This window comes from Erythrolamprus reginae, chromosome 8 (genome assembly GCF_031021105.1).
Source record: "Erythrolamprus reginae isolate rEryReg1 chromosome 8, rEryReg1.hap1, whole genome shotgun sequence".
NCBI classification, from domain to species: domain Eukaryota; kingdom Metazoa; phylum Chordata; class Lepidosauria; order Squamata; family Dipsadidae; genus Erythrolamprus; species Erythrolamprus reginae.
In genome coordinates, this window is record NC_091957.1 from 17,685,315 (window position 1) to 17,693,953 (window position 8,639).

General features: G+C 43.9%; 1 pseudogene; it reads left to right on the forward strand.

Moving 5' to 3' along the window:
* The first annotated feature begins 7,413 nt into the window (after positions 1-7,413).
* On the forward strand, positions 7,414-7,513 carry LOC139171740 (U6atac minor spliceosomal RNA; annotated as a pseudogene).
* The last annotated feature ends 1,126 nt before the right edge of the window (positions 7,514-8,639 follow it).

Consider the following 8,639-nt stretch of genomic DNA (forward strand, 5'->3'; position numbering starts at 1 on the left):
AGTAGCCCGGCTTCACAAACACCTGGAGGAAATCTAAAATACATCAAAGCTTTCTCTTAAGGTAAGGCCACACCTGGAATGCCGCATCCAATTTTGGTGTCGGCGTAATTTAATCTTAAATTAAAGATGTAATTTAATTTAATTTATTAAATTTATAAATTAAAAATTAAAATGTATAGGCCTTGCAGACTCTGGGCGAAGAAATGTTGAGACTTTGGGGGGGCGGGGAATTATGGAAAAGCAGAGCAACGAAGAGGATGAAAAGCCTGGAGGATTAAAACAGGTTGCAGGAATTTGGGGGAAGTCTAGTTTGATGAAAAATTAGACCGCGGAGAGGGGACCTCAAAGCGATCCTCCAATATTTGAGGGGCTGTCCTCAAAGAGGGGGGGTCAAGCTATTCTCCAAGGCAGGAGAAGAAAGAGGCAAAGGATGGAAATTGAATCAAAGGAAAGAACTAACCTAGCATGAAGGAGGAATTTCCCGACAGTGAGAACTAATTAACCAGTGGAACTGCCTGCCACCAGAAGTTGTAATGCTCTGCTTCTTTTAAAGAAGAGATTGGGAGGACATTTGTCCAGATAGCATAGAGGAACTCCTGCTTGGACAAGGAGGGTGGACTACATGACCTTCAAGGTCCCTTCCGACTTTCTTAATTCTGCTCTTCGGTCATTGGTGGGACAATTTTGGTGTCCAGAAGTCATGGGGGGGGGGGCTCTGTCATGGGAGGCTTTCAAGAAGAAGACTGGACAAGCATTGGTCCGAAATGGGGTGGGGTGTCTCCTGAGATGACCCACAAGGTCCTTTGCGACACCGTTATTCTGTTAAGCCAGGTTGGGGGTTTCACACAACAGCCCTGAACTGGTGTTCCATGTTTGTGGAGATGGGTAGTACTTAAATAAACTCGGTTTGTGTGCATATGTCTCTCTCTCTCTCTCTCTCTCTCTCTCTCTCTCTCTCTCTTCCTCTCCCTCTATTCCTTTCTCATACTTTTTCCTTCCCCTCTCTCTTCCCCTTTCTTTCTTTCTTTCTCTGCTTCTCTCTCTCTCTCCCTTTCTTTCTCTCTTTCTCCTTCCATCTCTCTCCTTTCTTCCTCTTTCTTTCTCCTTCTCTCTCCCTCCCTCTTCCTCTCTTTCTTCTTAAATAAACTTAAATAAACTCGGTTTGTGCGCATCTCTCTCTCTCTCTCTTTTCCTCTCCCTCTATTTCTTTCTCACTCTTTTTCCTCCCCCTCTCTCTTCTGTCTTCCCCTTTCTTTCTTTTTTTCTTTCTTTTCTTTTTTTCTTTTTTTCTTTCTTTCTTTCTTTCCTTTTTTCCTTTTCTCTCTCCCTTTCTTTCTCTCTTTCTCCTTTCCTCTCTCTCCTCTCTCTCCTCTCTCTCTTCCTCTTTCTTTCTCCTTCCATCTCCCTCTCTTTCTACTTCTCTCTTTCTCTCCCTCTCCCTTTTTCTTTCTCTCTTTCTCTTCCCCATCTCTCCCTCTTTTCCTTTCTCCTTCTCTCTCTCACTCTCCCTTTCTCTCTTTCTCCTTCCCTCTCTCTCTCCCATCTTTCTCCATTTCCCTCTTTCTCTATCTCCTTCTCTCTCTTCCCCTCTTACTCTCTTTCTTCCTCTTTCTCCTTCTCTTTCTCCTCTCTCCCGCCCTCCTCCTCTCTTTCTTCCTCTCTTTTTCTCCTTCTCTCTTTCTCCCCTCCCTCTCCCTCTCTTCCTCTCTTTCTTCCTCTCTCTTTCTCCTTCTCTCTCTCTCTTTCTGTCCCTTTCCTCTCCCTCTCTTTCTTTCTCTTTTTCCTTCCCTTCACCCCCTCTTTCAAAGTAGGACACCAGGATGCCACCCCCTCAGAGCTGCTTGGAGAAAAGTTATTGGGATGTGAAGGTAGGACTGGAAGAAGTGAGGTGAAAAGGTGCGAGAGAAGAGAAGAAGAGGAGGAGAAGAGAAGAGAAGAACAGAGCAGAAGGGGGAAAAGAGAAGGGAAGAGAAAATAGAAAAGAAAAGAACAGGTACCAAGGGGGTAATAAAAGCCCAGACTGCAATGCCAGAAGTATGGAGCAGAAAAACACACACAAATACACACACACACCACAAATCAATGCATGCAAATTGGGGGGGAGTGCCAAGGGGTGCACCGTGACCCTGACTGGTCAGGGGGGGCACAAGAGGGCACAAAGGTCAGAGGTCACAACAAAGAAAAGTCCCCCTGGAATTTGGAAACAGCCAAGGAAAAGCTTGTTGGCCCGTTTTTTTGGTCCTGAGTTCCAAAAAACAGGGCAGGAGTCCAACCTATAAAGCCCCCCCCCTTTTCTAACACCCCCTAATACCTTTGTGGATTCCAAGGGGGGTGTCTCCTGTCGGGAGGAGGGGTTGGGCTAGAAGACCTCCCAAGGTCCCCTTCCTACGACGCTGCGCTTTGTTACAAAGTCTTGAGATGCCCAATGAATTGAGACCCAGGAAGAAGGACGGAGGGGAGGGGGATACCCAAAGGATGATCCAGCCGGAGGAGTCTTCCACCTTGGTACCCCCAAATTGAGGTTTCCATGGCAACCCCGGGGATGCCCAAGTCAGCTGTTGGAAGGATGCGGCGCCAGATGGCTACATAGACACCCACCCCCCCAATCACCCCGCCTGGCATCCTTCCCCCTCCTCTGCCATCCATCCCTCCATCCCCAGCGCACACCTGGGCTCCTTACCTTCGCTGGTGGCGGCCGAGAGGCAGGTGGCCAGTGCTGCCAGGATGGTGGCTACTTCCCCAGGGGCTCCGGCCATCCTTCGTAGGCAGGGAGGGAGGGGGGGGGCGACCGCCGGGCCGCCAGCTGGAGCCGGCCGAGGTCCTGCTGTTTTGCGCCAGCTCGGCTTAGAATGGACTTTCTCCACATTGGATAGAGAGAGATGTGGGTGGGTGGGAGGGAGGGGAGGGGAGAGAGGATGGGGAGGGGAGGGGGGGTCCTCAGCTGCCTGTCACGGGTTGGCCGAGCCAATTGGAGGCACCCCCTCGGCCCACGACCCCTCCCCTCTCTGCCAGAACGTGGGTTTTTTTTTTCTTTTTGGTTTTTTCCCCCCTCTGACATGCGAGCCAGAGGGGGGGGGGAGTGGGAGGGGGCTGTCTTTTGTGCCAGGGGCTCCAGGTTGGTTCTCCTTCTCTTTCTGTGCCAGGAGAAAGCACACACACACACAGAGAGAGGGGGGCGCAGAATGAGAGAGAGAGAGAGAGAGGAAATGATAGAGAAAGAGAGAGAAAGAGGGAATGACAGAGAGAGAGAGAAAGAGAGAGAAAGAGGGAATGAGAGGGGGTGAGGGAGAGAGAGAATGAGGGAGGGATTGAGAGAGATAGAGATAGAAGAGGGAATGAGAGAGGGGCAAATGAGAGGAGAGAGAGTAAGAGAAAGAGGGAATTTGATAGAGAGAGGAAATGAGAGAGTGGGGGAATGATAGAGAGAAAGAGAGAAAATGGGAATGATAGGGGTGCGGGGGGGAGAGGGAATGAGGGGTGAATGAAAGAGAGAGAGAGTAAGAGAAAGAGGGAATGAGAGGGGGTGAGAAAGGGGGAATGAGAGAGATAGAGAAGAGAAAAGTGAATGAGAGAGGGGGTGAGAGAGAGTGGGAATGAGAGAGAGTAAGAAAAAGAGGGAATGAGATAGAGAGAGATAGAGAGGGGGGAATGAGTGAGAGAGAGTAAGAGAAAGAGGAATGAGATAGAGAGAGGAAATGAGAGAGAGAGAGGGAATGAGAGAGAGAAAGAGGGAATGAGAGGGGGGAATGAGAGATAGAGAGAGTAAGAGAAAGAGGGAATGAGATAGAGAGAGGAAATGAGAGAGAGAGAATGAGAGAGAGAAAGAGGGAATGAGAGAGGGGGGAATGAGAGAGAGGAAATGAGAGGGGGGAATGAGACAGAGAGAGGGAAAGAGAGAGGAAGATAGAGAGAGGGAGATGAGAGAGAGGACAGAATGAGAAAGATAGGGAGGAATGAGAGAGAGAAAGAAAGAAAGAGGGAATGAGCGAGAGAGAGAGAGAGAATGAGAGAGAGGGAATGAGAGAGAGGGGATGAGAGAGAGGGAGATGAGAGAGATGAGAGGAATGAGAAAGACAGGGAGGAATGAGAGAGAGAGAGGGAATAAGAGAGAAAGGGAATGATAGAGATAGAGAGAGGGGAGGAGAGAGAGAAAAAGAAGAAGAGGGAATGAGAAAGAGAGAGGGAATGAGAGAATGAATGAGAGAGAGAGAAAGAGAGAAAGAGGGAATGAGAAAGAGGGATGAGAGAGAGAATAAGAGAAAGATAATGAGAGGGGGGAATGAGAGAGACAGAGAAGAAATGAGAGGGAGGGGGGAATGAGAATGAGAGAAAGGGAATGAGAGAGTGAGAGAGAGAGTGAAAGAGTCACACACACATAGACACAGACAGACACAGAGAAAGAGACAAAGAGAGAAAGAAAGAGGGAATGAGAGAAAAAGACACACACACACACATATAGACACACCCAAACACACCCAAAACACACACAGGGGATGCACATCAGATTGTTTCCCGTTGCTAGGAAACCCAAACTTTCATACTGGGGGGGTCTTACATTTCCCCACCCACCCACCCCAGCTGGCAAGGGATAGTAGGGTGTGGTCCTGAGCGAGTAGGGGTCTCCCAGGAGCTCAAAACTGACCAGTCCAGCTTTGAAGCCAAGGAGGGATGCTAAAATTTGCAGGACAAAAAAAAATCCACCCTTTTAGAAAGCTGAATTCTTTTCTTGAAATAATGATGATGATGATGATGATGATGATGATGATGATTATTATTATTATTATTATTATTATTATTATTATTATTCACAAATAACAGTAATACACAACTAACGAGATTTATATGCTTTCGTGTCACAATATCATATGTCGAACACTTCCCAAGCATCTAGGACTGTGTGATGTGTTATTATGTTATGTTGTTATATTATGTTATGTTATGTTATGTTATGTTATGTTACGTTACGTTACGTTACGTTACGTTATGTTTTATGTTGTGTTGTGTTGTGCTATGTTGTGTTATGTTGTTATATTGTATTATTGTATTATTATTGTATTATTATTATTAACACACAAACATATATTACAATAATTATTATTGCAATTGAAGATCAGTCAATCAATTTATTATTATTTTATTTTAAAATCTCCTAAAAATTTTGTTGTTGTTTTTCCCCACTTAGCTCTGAAAGAAAAAAATGCTCCTATTTTAAATTCTGGTTTCTGCCTGTTATTCTGTTATGTTTGGTTTTTTGGAACTGATTTCTAATTTATTTATTTATTTTGCTTTCCGGGGGGAAAAAGAAATCCAGGCGAGCCCAGAATATTTTTTTAAGCTCCGCGTTGCATTCCATGTATTTAATATTTAAACACAGGGATAAAATAGGAGCATTTTTAACACGTTCTGTGTTCCATTTCGGACTCGTATTCTAACTCGTATTCCCCACCACCATCTTACTCCTGAGAAGGGATAAGATCTATTCTGCTGGGATACAGATGCTTTTTTCCCCCAGATTAAAAAGAGAAAATATTTATATCTTGTTTTTGTTTTTTGTTTAAGAAAAAGACTAGACTGGACAGTCTAATTTTGCAAATTTTGCATGCGAGAAACGTGGAGATCTATATATATATTTATATATATATGGATATAGGTATATAGGTATATATGGATGGATGGATGGATGAGTAGGTAGGTAGTTAAGTAGATAGATAGATAGATAGATAGATAGATAGATAGATAGATAGATAGATAGATAGATAGATAGATAGATAGATAGATAGATGATATAGAGTTGTGGTTAGCTCTGGCCCAGCTCCTGCCCGAAGGACTGTGGATGTGGGGGGAGACATCCACATGCTGCAGGCCTGTTTTGCCCCCGGTGGAATCTGATGATGAAGGCTCCTCTGACCAAGAAGACATGAGTGACAGGGAGGAGGAGAGTAGGGCAGACAGCTCAGAAGGAGATCAATTATCTAGCTCCTCCTTGGATTCAGAACAAGAGTTAATGATACAGCCACGCATGCGGAGAGCGATGCATAGGCAACAACAACTGAGAGATTATTATCAAAGAAAATGAGGCCACCTGTGGTTGGGTGGGGCTGTGGTAATTAGTGAGGCTGCCATAAAGAACAGCCTGTGGGTTTGGCCATTGTGGAGGATTATCTGATCGTTGTGTTTCGTGACTGCTTTACTGACTTTGACCTTTTGTGTGCTGATTTTTCCCCGCTTTGAAACTAAACCAGAGCAAAGTGTGTTTCACTTTGTGAAAGAGGAAGGACTGTGAATTGCCTCACAGCTGCAAGCTAAGTATCACAGAACTGATAAGGGACTTGTACAAATTACCAATTTGTTTGGAGACGAGTGCTCTTTGCTATCCCAAAAGAGGGCTTAGTTCAAGTGACTTTTCATTATAAAGAACATTGTTTTGAATTTTCAAACGTGTGTGTGTCTGAAATTTGTACCTGTGAATTTTTGGGAAAAGTTTACCAGAGAGCCCGACAGAATTGATAGATAGATAGATAGATAGATAGATAGATAGATAGATAGATAGATAGGTAGGTAGGTAGGTAGGTAGGTAGGTAGGTAGGTAGGTAGGCAGGCAGGCAGGCAGGCAGGCAGGCAGGCAGGCAGGCAGGCAGGCAGGCAGGCAGGCAGGCAGGCAGGCAGGCAGGCAGGCAGGCAGGCAGGCAGATAGATAGATTAGATAGATAGATTAGATAGATAGAAAGATAGATACCGTAGATAGATAGATAGATAGATAGATAGATAGATAGATAGATAGATAGATAGATAGAAAGATAGATAGATAGATAGATAGATAGATAGATTGATTGATAGATTGATAGATTGATAGATAGATAGATAGATAGATAGATAGATAGATAGATAGATAGATAGATAGATAGATAGATAGATAGATAGATAGATTTGAGTTCGGGTTTTACCTGTGTAATATTTTGAGCGTCTTTGCGACATTTTGGCGAAATCACATTCGCCATCATCAGGCTGAACTTATTGGCTTCGTGCTGCTTTGAATATTCATATTCATATTTGAACCGTATTCAAAGCAGCATGAAGCCCATAACTTCAGTCTGATGATGGCGAACGTGATTTTGCAAAAACGTCGCAAAGACACTCAAAAAAACTCTTGGCATCGATCGGGATTGATTCTGCTTAAGTTAAACCAGGAGATGAATCGGCCTTAAATAAAGCCGGTTTAAAATCGGTGAGAAATCCCAGCTAAATTGAAAACAATCAGGCAGTCCTGGACTTACGACCGATCGCTTAGCGACGGTCCAAAGTTCTGACGGAACTATTTTGTGACGGGGAGAGGAGTTGCCACACGGATTTGACGTTTAATGACGGCATTTACGAACCATTCGTATAGGGATCAAATGTGGTGTCGGCTTCTTGATTCCCCTTGATAAGGATGGAAGAGGCCCTTGTGGTCTTTGCAACACGCATATGGTTAAGGCTCTGCCACTTACTTCGTGGCATATAACCACGTTATAAGGGGCGAGTACAAGTGCACTAGAGTGCCTTCCGTCCCCTGTCCTATTGCTCTCCTATATCTCCTATACCTTTCTTCCATTCCTATATCTCTTCTTCTATTCTTTCATTGATATGTTCTATTACTATATCTTCTTTTCTATTATTTCTTAGATATATTTTACTATGAGTATCTCTTCTATAACCATCATGTATTTTACTATGTGTATATAGATATATACCCACTAAAACTCTGATTGTGTATTGGACAAAATAAATAAATAAATAAAAATAAATAAATAACAATCACCATGGTATTAAAAACTGTAACAAAATCCAGCCCGATCCATTTCAGGTTAATAACTCGGGATGGGCAGGCTTCATTAACGGTCATAACTTGAGGACTACGGAGGCTATAAATGTCAGGCTGGTGTGAAATATTTTTTTTGAATTTTTTCAACTAAGGAACCTTTTTTTTTCACGGTTAAAATTAGGGCGACCTCACAACGCATATTTTTTTTCTTTTTTAGGGATTTGTGTCACTTTTCTAATTTTTCTCACTGTCTCAATTGCAATTTTCTTTTTTCTATTTTCGCTCGTGTCTCAACACCTCCTACGACAGAACCTTGTTCCTTTTTCGGCAAAAATTGTTCCAAGCGGTTGAAATGGTGGCTTTTTTCCCATACTATTCTGCGGTAGCCTTTTCTCCCCCCCCCCCCCCAATCGTTTAAAAATATCAACCCACAATGCCTTAGGGGTTTCTCCCTGTCTGGGTGCCAGCTTCTCACAACTGTGTGGCAACTCCCTTGTGTAACATTGACCCGTATGCTTTGCAGAAACACACCACAGCGCGTGCAATGCTGCAGGATTGTGCTTTTCAATGGTTTTCAACAGGGACGGGTTGCTTACCGTTTCCTACCAATTTATTTACTTATTCATTCATTTATTGGATTTGTATGCCGCCCCTCTCCGTAGACTCGGGGTGGCTAACAACAGTAATAAAAAACATCATATAAATCCAATACTAAAACAACTAAAAAACCCTTATTGTAAAACCAAACATCCCTACAAACAAACATAGCATGCATAAATTGTAAAGGCCTAGGGGGAAAGAATATCTCAGTTCCTCCATGCCTGACAGCAGAGGTGGG